Genomic DNA, 12,081 nt, shown 5'->3' on the forward strand with positions numbered 1-12,081 from the left:
TGTGTGTGTGTGTGTAGGTGTATACCCTTAAAGACTTTAATATTTTAAGGAAGGCATTAGGCCTGAATAGCATTAAATAAACATTTTGTTTCCTTTTCACAAATCTCTGGCATTGAGAGATGTGTTTCCAATTGGCGGCGGACAGAAGAGCCCTATAGATATTAGTGTATCGTCCTTGGGAGGGGCCCCTGTTTTCTGTAGCAGTTTTTGGCATCCCTCGGTGGGCCAAGTATTGCCCCCCCCCTCGGACCCTTTCTTCGGTAACAAAAGTAAGTAAATAGATCAAATCAAAAAATATTTCAAAAAAAGAAATTGTACTTAATCAAAATTATTTTTTTATGCTTCAAAGGACACCATTAAAATTGTGAGCAGACAACCCACAGAATGGGAGAAAATATTTGCAAATCATAACAGACATATATCTAAAATAGCTACAGGTATTTATATATACCTATAGATGTATAGGTATATATAAATATATAATCTATAGAGATATGGATATATATAGATAGATAAATATTTATCTATATATAAATTATATTATATTTATATTATATTATATTTATCTATCTATATATAAATGTATAGATACATCTATATAGATATAGATGTATATATCTATACATCTATATCTTCATATATCTAAAATATATAAAGAACCCTTACAATTCAACAATAAAAAGATAACCAGTTTTAAAATGGGCAAAATATTTCTATAGAAATTTTAAAGCCTTTTTTTTCCACACAACCAGATGATGTTCCATTAAAAACGTATAAGGCAAGGAGTTTAAATTTAGCAAACAAGTCTACACCACAACCACTGAGTTACAGTTTGCTTGTGCTGGGCTTGGAGGTCCCCAGACAGAGCCAAGCTGTGAACCTAGGCTGGCTGCTTCTACTGCTGGGGCTGGGGCCAATTAGCAAAAGGCATGGGGCCTGGGGGCTCAGTGAGGTCAGCTGTTCCTTGTTTGGTAGGGTTTAGGAAGTTGTGAAGCATGAGCCAAGACCAGCCATTATATGGAAAAGTCTCTGTTAACAGCTTAGATGGGCTTGTAAACTGGGTGGGACACAGTCTCAGGGCATCTCTAGGGTGAGACAAACCATGTAGCCAGGTTGATAATAGTCTCAGATATGGGCACCTGCTGGCCAGGTCTGAGGCTCTGTGGGGGGGAAGGTTCAGGAATGGGACGATGGCTTTTCTGTCTGGGAGAAAGCTCTCCCCTAGCCTGTGCTTCAGTGCCAGACCCCTCACTTCTTCCCTGCGTGCCACTGGTTCCTTTCAAGCTGCTAGAGCTCAGGGTGTGCGGGTATGAATAGGTAAGGCCACGTGTGGGTTCTTTAAGAGGAACTGCTTGGGACTCCAGATGTTTCTTCCACAAACTCTGTTCCCATTGGTATTTGGAACCAGAATATATGGAGATTTATGTTACTGTCATTGGAACCCTGGGCTGGGGGACCTGGTATGGGGCTGTGACTCCTCATTCTCCAGATATCCCTTCCAAATTGTTATCCACCACACCTGGGCGTGGGATCAGCCTGTTCTTCATCTCCACCCCTCCTACCAGTTCAAATGGGTGTGGTTTCTTTAACCCATAGTTGTTAGACTTCTATTCAATCGATTTCTGGTGGTTCTTAGGGATGGTTGTTCTATAATTTAGTTGCAATTTTGATGACATCGTGCAAGGAGGTGAGCCATGTTTACTTATGCCACCATCTTGACTGGAAGTCCTCACTCTACTTATTTCTGATAGTTATGCTTCCAAATTAGTTCACAGAAGCCCTTTGTATAATTGAAACCTAGTCCTAATCATGGAAAACTTCTGAACCATGGATAAGATAAGGTGCTGTGGCATGTTTGAGAATTTCGGACTTTTGAAGGGAAAGCCAAGGACCATGAGATGGCAGCATTGTACAAGCTGCTTATCGGGCAGCTCAGGGACTGGGCTGCAAGAGAGAGAATGTCCCTTCCTGCCGGAGACCTTCTAGACATAGTGGTGCAGGGCCACCACCCAGAAGGGGAAGCCTCAGAAAAGAGGGAAACTGGGGAAGGAGCTATGTGTTCAGGCAATGTCATGCTGCAACAAGGTGGGGAGTCTGTAGGTTGGAGACCTCCAAAAGGCAGCAGCATTCTGGGGTCTTCTGAAGCTATGGGTTTGATCTTATTTATGGATAGTAGTTGTTACATGCAGTTTCATGAGGAAGGCAAAGCAGGCAGGCTCTAGAGTGCTAAAATATGCTTATTTGGGTTGTATTTAAACCAATTAGATATAAAAATGTGAGTTGGTGGTGCTGATGGGCTTTAGGCTTTACAAAAGCTTTAAATATGGGAACCAATATACAGACCTCATTGTCAGCCCCTTTGTAGAGCGCATGCATCTGGGTCTCTAACCATGGGCATCGAACATATAACACTCCTGGGAGAATAAGAATTTGCCTTTGCAGGTGGCCTTCTGCCTCCCCCTTCCCATCCTGGTTCTTCCTTCTTCAAACACCAGTGAGGGGTGTCTCTTGTGACCGGAGGTGGGACAACATAAAGTGGAAGAAGATGGTAGTGGTGAGGGAAATAAAATGACTGGTGGAAAAGCAGGGCTGAAGTGAAAGTAATAGGACAAGCTTGAGCAGGAAGAAGGAACCAAGGCAGGACATTTGATGTAAGGAAGAAAAGTGTCATTGTAGGACATGAGAAGAGCTGTAACGGGACCTATGAGTCGGGACCTGCCAGCACTGTGGAGATGAGTACTATGACTGGTTTTTATCTTTATCCAGACTGACCCCCATATCTAACCCCCCGTTTAATTTTCAGGAATACTCCTGTGTGGTAACAGTGGGAAGTGGTACCCCAATGCTCACTAAGGACACTCAGGATGAAGTCTTCCTACTTCATGCCCCTTGAAGAGGTTGGGGCACATGCCACAAGATGGCCATCAGATGCCCAGGAACGGAAGGTGAAGGGCAGGTAGACCCATTCCCGTGGATGGTGTTCCACAATGGCGATGGCACCTGTTGGTGTTACTGGAAGCGTCAGCAGGGCCTTGAGCAAATTCTTTCTATAGCTCGCATTGGATGGTGCCTGATTTCGGACCCTGATTCTCCAGCCTCTGTGATGAGTTTTTAGACTAGTCCAGGTCAGTTTCTGTTACTTCCAGTGACAAATCCTTATCAATACGAACGTCACAGTCTTTTTTTGATCCAGACGGTGCATCAACTTCTACATGTCTAGGCAAACCCAGATCTCCCCTCAAAATCTTAAAACATGGACAGATCAGGCACATTTTTATTCCCTAAAGACAAGTTCTTTCCCAGACTATCAGTCCTCTAATGCAATGACCAATTTCCATGACAATAAGCAACTAGTGTATGTATCAATACAAACATAAATTAGCAAATGTGAAAACATTTTTATTGACCTGAAGATAACAGTGATTTTAGAAAAGCAAAATAGTTGATACTGTTTTCAATTATTCTCACAGCGAGATGCCTTGCAAAATTCTATAATTGGGTAGAGTGACATGGTTAATGACTCTAGATGTGTACAAATCTAGTCAAACACTTTAAAATTTGCAGAGACAAATCAGTTTAATATGCTCCATTCACTCTCTGGGTGTAGCATTAGGCTACATCCCAGATGAATAAAGCATCAGATGTGCCGTAATTTGCATTTTTGCACACAGCACACTTTTCGATTCAGCCTCATTCACATCATTATTTAGCATTGTGATTGTGTCATTGTTTCCTAGACAGGAGGACATCGGTCACATTTATAATCAGCTCAATGATATGACTCAAAGGGCAAAAACAAATCATGCTCAACCCGGACAATTAAATATCAAACTTATAAACTGTGGTCTACTTAGATTGGGCAAAAGACCCTGGTCCTAGCTACCCTAATTGTTCCTCCTTTCAATGACAGAAACATTGGGAAGTGTCACTTCACATTCTTTCTGTTGGAAGGATTATGTTCATATATGATCAGCAGTAGGATACGGATGGTTATGTGTGATCTCTAATCAACAGCTTATATGTAATCATAAAAACAAAAAGCTACTGAAATGTGTCAGTTATAAACCAAACAAAAGCCCTGAAATTTTGGATCAGTTTGAGGCCCAAATCATAAGTTATTCATTGCTGCCAACCAGCAGTTCAAACAATAAAACACAATATAAAATAAAATTCAGTGACCTCTACGCTGACCCTCCTTCCTCAAATTAAGCAAATGTTATATACAGTCAGTATTAACTGTGGGGCCGTTGAGCACATGGGGAGAAGCAAGCCAGGCTGGCGTGCAGGTCTGCACCTTCTGGGACTGACAGTCACTCCATCACTGCCTGAGTCAAGAGCTAGAGAAGACACGTGGTGCCAAACCTGGAGAAAGATGTCTCCCACCGGAATCTAGCAATGGGTGGAAAGTGGATCTCTCAGAACACAGTGAAAAGCCCCCGGAACGCCTCCTCTTGGAATGTTTCTCTAGCGCCCTCTACTGATAAAGTTTAGCATCGCGCCAGAAGGAGGAAGAATAGTATTTAAAGGGCCCAGTTAGTTCTTCACAGACCAGGCAATAAAACGTGAACTTCAAGTAGGGAGGCAGTTAACTGACAACTGCCATAACACTATGTACTCATCTGTCTGCTTGGATTATGTATTGCACTGGTAAAAACATCTCAAAATAGAGTAGTTTAAAACAACGACCATGTCATGTTCTCTCATGAGTCTATGGGTTAATGGGGCTCAGTTGGTCTGACAACCAACTGAGATGTCATTTGGGGCTGTGGTCACCTGGAAGTTCAGCTGGGCTACAACACCGAAGGTAGTTTATTGACATATGGCATCTTGCAGAGGTGACTGGGAGGCAGAGCTCAGTTACGACGCTGGATAGGTTGAGGGTTTGTCTCTCTCTCTCTCTCTCTCCAATCTGAGAACTTCCTCACCTCCAAGTGCCCTCTCCGGGGTCATTCCTCATAGACTCTTTAATAGGCCCCTTAAGCCAGACCCCTTGTGGCTTAGCGTTTCCAAGAGCACAAAAGCAAACATTCCCAGGCTGAGGCGCAGAGCCAGCACAGCCTCACTTCGCTGCATTCTGCTGGTCAGTGAGGCACGGCCCAGCCCACAGTCAGCGTGTCAGAGAACTGCATAAACGCTCCAGTGCTGGGAGGCACGGTTCATAGAAATTCATCTGTGGGGCCTGGGTTGGCCACCTAGTTTTTATTTCTCTATAAATGGGAATAATATTGGCTGACCCTCCTTCAAAATCACTTTCAAGGTCGTCACCTAATAACGAGGTATGGTAAAACCTCTGGTGACTGCCTGCCATGGGTGAAAGGAGGCGGGTTCATCCACTGGTGGACGTAGTAAATTCTGGATACAAAGACTTTAACAGGTTGAAAGGAGGGGCTCTAGCACCGTGTGATTCCGTAGAGTTAGAGGAAAAGTCCAACAGCTGGGTCTAAAACGCCTAACAGAAAAAACTGAAGATAAGAAAATACACGACTTAGCAGAGCAAAGTGCAAAGGAATTAAAAGTTGAGGTGGACAGTGAAGTTCACTATGATCTATAGTGTTCTGTAGTCAATAACAAAAAGAGATTATAGCCCCCAAGGATTGAAGTACTGTATCTAAAGAGAATTTATAAAAGTTCCAAAATATTAGTGAAATATTAATAGATATTTTTGGATAAAAATAATTGGAAGGTGGTTCTGCAGCCTAATATTTTTGGAAATATTGGGTAAACAAAGCTAGACAAAATTATTAGGCCATAAAATCAATTTTCAACCATGTTGAAGAATCACTAATATACTATTATAAGTAGCAAATCTCTGGGGGAAGAGGGATATGGATAAAGGAAGTAATATTTTCCCAACTTACTTGGCTACAATAACTTTTTTTTCATGAAGCATCTCCTAGAAACTGTGTTCTAGAGAACATGGTTCAAGAAATATTGGCCTAGAATTAAGATGTTGATATTTGCCTCTTGTCTTTATTTGCCTTCAAAGTCCAAAAACCTACCTTTAATTCATGACACGATATTTAAAGAGGTAATAGATAATATGCCATATTATTCAGGCAGAAGAGGTCTTAATAATGAAAAGATGAAAAACCGTGTTGTGGCGGACTCTGGCCAGCAGAGTCTGCCTGTGGCTGACGACGAGAATGAATGCACAGGCGACAACAATCCTGTGGAGAAAAAGGGAACGGCACGGCTGCTCTCTCAAGGGGAGAGTGACTATGGGTGCCTCGACCACTCCCTCAAGAGGGGAGCGCCCCGACCCTTGCCTAAACAGGCTTTTATTGTTTTCCTCGGGTCTTACATCAGAGAAAGATTTATTACCTATTACATAGAATACTATTGTTTACATTTTAGGTATAATCAAGAAAATGAAAATAACATGCAGAGGGGAATGGTGATGAGCTAATTAGCTTTCTCCTTGGGAAAACTCATACAGGCTTTGGATATTACCTTGAAGATAGGCAATACACATTTGTTGTTTTAGACCAGGGTGATGGAGTTTTAGCAAGAGCAAGCCATGATAATCTGTATGCATTTTCTAGGCCTGATTCCCACAGGAAAACTCAGTTTGAAGGTCTGGCTCCTACCCACCACTTCGCTTCTGTAGGTTTTCCATACAGAGCTGAGTCACGTTTGCCAGACAAAAACAAACCAATCCCCTACACCGTGTAATAGGAAGACATGGGGATGCTTCACCTGGAGAATAAATGCTTTGGTGGAACATAGTAGCTGCCCTCAAATACGTGAAGAGTGCAGATGGGTGCCCTTGTTTTTGTAAAGGGTACCAAAAGAGGATTTTCAAACTTGGCAATCCAAGAAGGGAAGGAGCTTTGAGACATAGCCTTGAGCTCCCCATCACTCTTAGGGCTTAAACAAGGTTTAATATTCATTGCTGGAAATGCTGAAGAAAGGATTAGAGCACCAGCCAGCTGGCCAGATAAGAAGATCCTTCAAGTGCCCTTCCATACCTGAGATCCTAGGTTTCTAAGCCTTGACTCTTAACGTCCTTCATGGGACAATGTCAGCACCATCTTCCCAATTTCCCCGCTGATTTGCTTTGATTATAAAGTCCTGGAAGAGGGGGTGATGGCTGCTTATTGGTAGTTGGTTTGCATAAGCTTCATGATTGAATCATTCATGTATTCAAAGGAATCTAAAATAATTAATGAAACTATAACCAGTATTATTGAATTTCATATTTGGTGATATATAAAACAGTTTGTGTTACATTCTTACCTCTTAGGCCAAATTTAACATGCCTGCGGCCATGCATCATTTTGCAGTATCTGCAAACATTCTTTTCTGATGGACAAATCTTTGTTTTTCTTCTAAAAATTGGGGTGACTCAAGCAAGCCACGTGAAATTTCATAATTTTGTTTAACTTTTTTATGAAATTGTATTCACTAAGGACAATAAGCAAATGATATTTGTTGTATTGAGAATATAATTTTCTTTAACCTGGTCTGTTGTAGAATCTAAATTCAAGCTAAGAAATTATTTATTAATTTCATTGCATAGGAAAAAATATGTCCATCTTCCTGCTGAAAAGAATCTTCAAAATTTTCCTGTGTTATTTTAGACTTTTATGAAAATTATGAATTTCTGCCCTGCTGAGTGTCAAAATTAGTGCAGCTATGACGTGGCCCTTTTGGAGGGAGATTGGTTGCTCCACAGCCCTCTGTTTAAGCTTTGGCCACTAGGTGGTGCACTGGTTAAACAGTCTCTCCACCTTGCTAGATTGCTTGCCATCTCATCTGGTACTCCAAAAATGACAATGCTGTATCTTGTACCAAAAGGTTCATTTTATTCACTTTGAAATAATTGTTTATTTGGGTGCTTTCTTTTTTTCTTGATGAGTCTGGTTAAGGGTTTGTTGATATTGTTTATCTTTTCAAAGAACCAGTTCTTGGATTCATTGATCTTTTGTATCACTTTTTTAAGACTCTTATTTTGTTTATTTCTGATCTGATCTTTATTATTTTTTTCCTTCTACTTACTTTGGATGTCATTTGTTGTTTTTATTCAATTACTTTGAAATAATTGTATTTACCCTAGAATTTGAATCACACGAAACTATATTTTAATCCAATCAATAATTAATTTTCTAGTGATCTACGTTGTCCTAGAATTGTTACGGGAAGAACTCAGGCCAAACACTGGAGGAAGCAAAGTGGTTCCTTTATGCACTCGCGCGGACCCAGAGAAGGCAGTCTCCAAATTCTGGGCCCCGATCAGCAGGGAGCAATTGCCTATATAGGGTGAGGGGTGGTCTGTCACTTAGACCATTATTTCTGGTGGGACAGCAAGAAGCAGCTCACAGAAGCAAAATGTTATCTCCAGCACAGAGACACAATGTTGTCTCTAGCAATCGTTATCTGTTATCTCTGGTGCTCAGGGACAAGCAAGACAAAAGGGGAAAAAACCAAGTCATTTCCTGGGTGCTGTGCTATGTTTTAAAATAACTGCCAATTTCCTCTAACAGAATAAAGTAAGCTGCTTAAAATAAGGGCCTATCAATAGAGGTATGCAAGCAGAGGTTGAAAAATCACTTGGCGGAGACCAGGTGGGGACAAGATGACACTTCAAATGTTTTTACGTGTATTTTCTGAACACGTGGATGTTTCCTTATACAACCAGTGTACATCTGCTTGTTTGAACATCTCATTCTCCTAGTATATCCTGGGACTCTGCCATCAGCCACCCATCCCCAGCACCTTTACTGAAGGGAAACAGGAGGATGGTGAGTTGGGGGCACTGGGTTCCTGGTGGGTGCCAGGTTCAGGCCACAGGTGCCCCTAAGGATGTGGAGGACAGAGCCTCTGAGAAGGCTTGGGGTAAGGAGGTGGCCAAATACCTGCTGAAATGATCAGTTTCTTTTTTAAAAAATATGTTTTATTTGTTTATCTTTAGAGGTGAAAGGAAGGGCAGAAAAAGAGAAACATCAATGTATGGTTGCTTCTCGTGCATCCCCTGCTGGGAATTGGCCCCTGCTGAGAACTAGCCTGCAACCCAGGCATGTGCCCTGACTGGGAATCAAACCGCGGATCATCTGGTTTGCAGGCCCGCGCTCAATGAACTGAGCTACACCAGCCAGGTCTGATCATTGTTTCTTTATCATTCTTTCATTTATTTAAGAAAAAGAAAAGGTTATAACCTGTTTCTAAAGAATGCAGCCATCATAAGGAGGGGAAAGCCGTGAGAGGATTTTAGTGTGGCCCCTTGATTTGTGGGTGACAGGAACAAAGCTCGCAATAGCTTCAGTCAACATAGGATATCTAGGCAGCTTACGCAGTGGCAGAGCGGTGGGAGTTACATCAGGCTCAGCATCGTGGGTCGAATCAGGGAGTCGCCCTGCCTGGGAGCTCTTCTGTCTGCCTCCACTCTCAGAGTCAGAAAAGGCCCCTCAGTGTATGTGGGCAAGGTTCACCCTCTCAGGTTTCTCCGTGCGGCAGGAACGTGGCTGCCAGCACCACTGTCCCCACCAGCTGAGGTGCAGCCGTGCGATGTTGCAGATGAGATGTCTGCCCCAAGCACGGGTATATGGCCCATGTTGCCCACGAGGCTCACAGTTTCCGCAACAGCCAGTGCCACATCTTCTCTCTTCCGCATCGCACACTGATGACCACACCTGGTCGTCGTCATCACCAGCATGGTCCTCTTCACTGTAACCCACCTTGGGCCTTACCGAGGTATTCGTTCATAAAACAGATTCATGGGCCCAAGTCCAGACTTTGAATCAATACTCTCGGTGACCCTGATGGTCCCTGGGTTAGTCCACCTCATCCTTATCTTACCTTCTTCAAAGGTCAGCTTCTTTGTGATGGCTGTTGCTGCTCATGCTGAGTGCTGCTTAGAGCACCTTTCTGAGAGTCTTCATGTGGAGAATAAATCCCAGCTATCCTTCCCAGCTTAGATGTCACTTTCTCTGAGAAACGTTCACCATATCATTTGCCCTTTGGTCTTCCCACTCACAAAATGCCCAGCACACTACAGTGTTCCCTCTGAGTCCCCTTGGGTTTCCATACATCTGGCATGAACTTAACATATCAATTCATCGGCATAGTCCCCCTACCTACCGTACCAGACTGCAGTTCTCAAAGGATGAATGTGGTTTGTAACCACCAAAACTGGCCTGTGCCTGGTATATAGTATGACTTACTAAAGTATCACTTGAATGACTATGGTTTAAAACCTACCCACCTCATGATTAGTAAATTAAAATTACTTAACGGGCCATAATTTATGCCTTCTGTATATGTGGGTTTTTATCTCTTTTAAAAAGCAATTAATTTCAAGTATTCAATTTTACCAATACATGAAAACCATAGGAGAACAGCTATGTACATTTCAGGGCAACCTGATTGTTTGAGATTTCTTTTTAAATTAATTATGCCATGTTAAATGGTCTACAGTACCAAAATGATATTAATTGAAGATTTTATTTGCATTTATGTTGACTTCTTTTCTATTTTATTTGGGTGGTAATTTTATCAAGAACATGATTTTTGCGCACATTTCTACTACATAATGTTTTTTTTTTCCTCCTATGAGTTGCCACAAATTACCCACTTGAAAGAGATTGTACAGTCGTCCTGGATGTCAAAACAAATCTATCGCTGAACTTAAAATAACAACAACCACAATCAACCTAAACGCCATAGCTTCTCTACATACTACCTTTCTCACAGATGCCACGCCCATCACTCATAAGCAAGAGATTTACTGGATATAGGGCATACCTGGCACTGAACCAGGACATGATTATGATGCTGAAACATTTGTTGTAGTTATACAAATTAACCCAGAACACATAATTTGCCAAGCCCGATTCCTTTTTCATAGTTCAGCCAAGATGAAAGTGTTCATGAGTTGAATAAAATGTATTCACTGCTTTTTCTGAGACTCTTAATTCATCCTTTGAAATAACACAAGCCCCTTGCATCTTTATCTGTTTATGTGCTTCAGTTAAGGTTTTCAAAGCACTTCCCAACCACAAAGCCATCCCTGCCTGAGTTCCCAACTTCGGGTGGGGATGGAATCAACATTTTCAGGAGGAAAAAGGAAAACAAAACACCAAAGCTGTTTAAAGACTTTCAAGTAAGTACCCCAGGAAGCAAATTTAGAAATTAAAACAAAACAAAACTGTTAAGACCTTACAAAATCTCAGGGAAAAATTACACCAAGACCCCACCACTCTTGAAATAACCCCATGGTGGCGTTCCCTATTTTTTGCCACCCTGGCCCCAGTCCTAGGGCCAGTCATAATAATCTGCATATTATTAATGCTTGGCCCCTATTTCCTGAGATTCCTCCAGGAAAGGATCCGAGAGGCTTCCAGAATTACTTTTAACCAGATGTTGCTGCAGACACAAACCTACTTGCCCCTCCCTGGTGAACTAGAAACAGCTAACCTCTAGACCCTCCCTTCTACGTCCATCTGACAACAGGAAGTAGCCAGATGAACACTATGCCCCTTATCCTATCAAAGAGATTGGAATGTCAGGGTGGGCTGGATAGGAGGAAGCCTCCAGCCAGACTACAAACCTGGTTGGACTACAAATCAAGATGGCCGATGATCAAAATGGTGCCCAGAAATGCCGGCTGACATTCAATCAGAGAGCCAGAAGGGCAGGCTTTGCCAAAAAAAAAAAAAAAAAAAAAAAAGGGGACATCCGCAGAGAAACCAATGCAGTATCGCTGCTTTGTTTGGAGGGGACCAATCCCCAGCTCTCGCGGGAGGCCAAGGGGAATAAAACCCCCAACCACCGTTCGTATCCCGCAGCGGGAGTCTCCTTGATCTCCTCTCCAGAGCAAGGAATCTCGCCCGGGCTCATCTACCTCAATAAAGCTCTATATTTAGCCTATTTTTGTGGCTGATTGGCTTTTTTTCCTCGGCGGAGCTTGAGAAAAACCTTTCAAAAACAAGAGTAAAACTCTCCTTTGGGTTGTTCATTTTCGGGATGTGGCTTTATTGAACATCCGTGAAACAAAAGTCACCTGTGGAAAGACTGCTTTAAGAGGGTCGAGATTAATTTTGTAGTGCAGCTACAAGTGTCAGCTTTCAAGCAAGCGTCGGCAAA

Source organism: Sturnira hondurensis, unplaced genomic scaffold (genome assembly GCF_014824575.4).
Source record: "Sturnira hondurensis isolate 20B ecotype Veracruz unplaced genomic scaffold, ASM1482457v3 Scaffold0013515, whole genome shotgun sequence".
Taxonomy (NCBI): Eukaryota; Metazoa; Chordata; class Mammalia; order Chiroptera; family Phyllostomidae; genus Sturnira; species Sturnira hondurensis.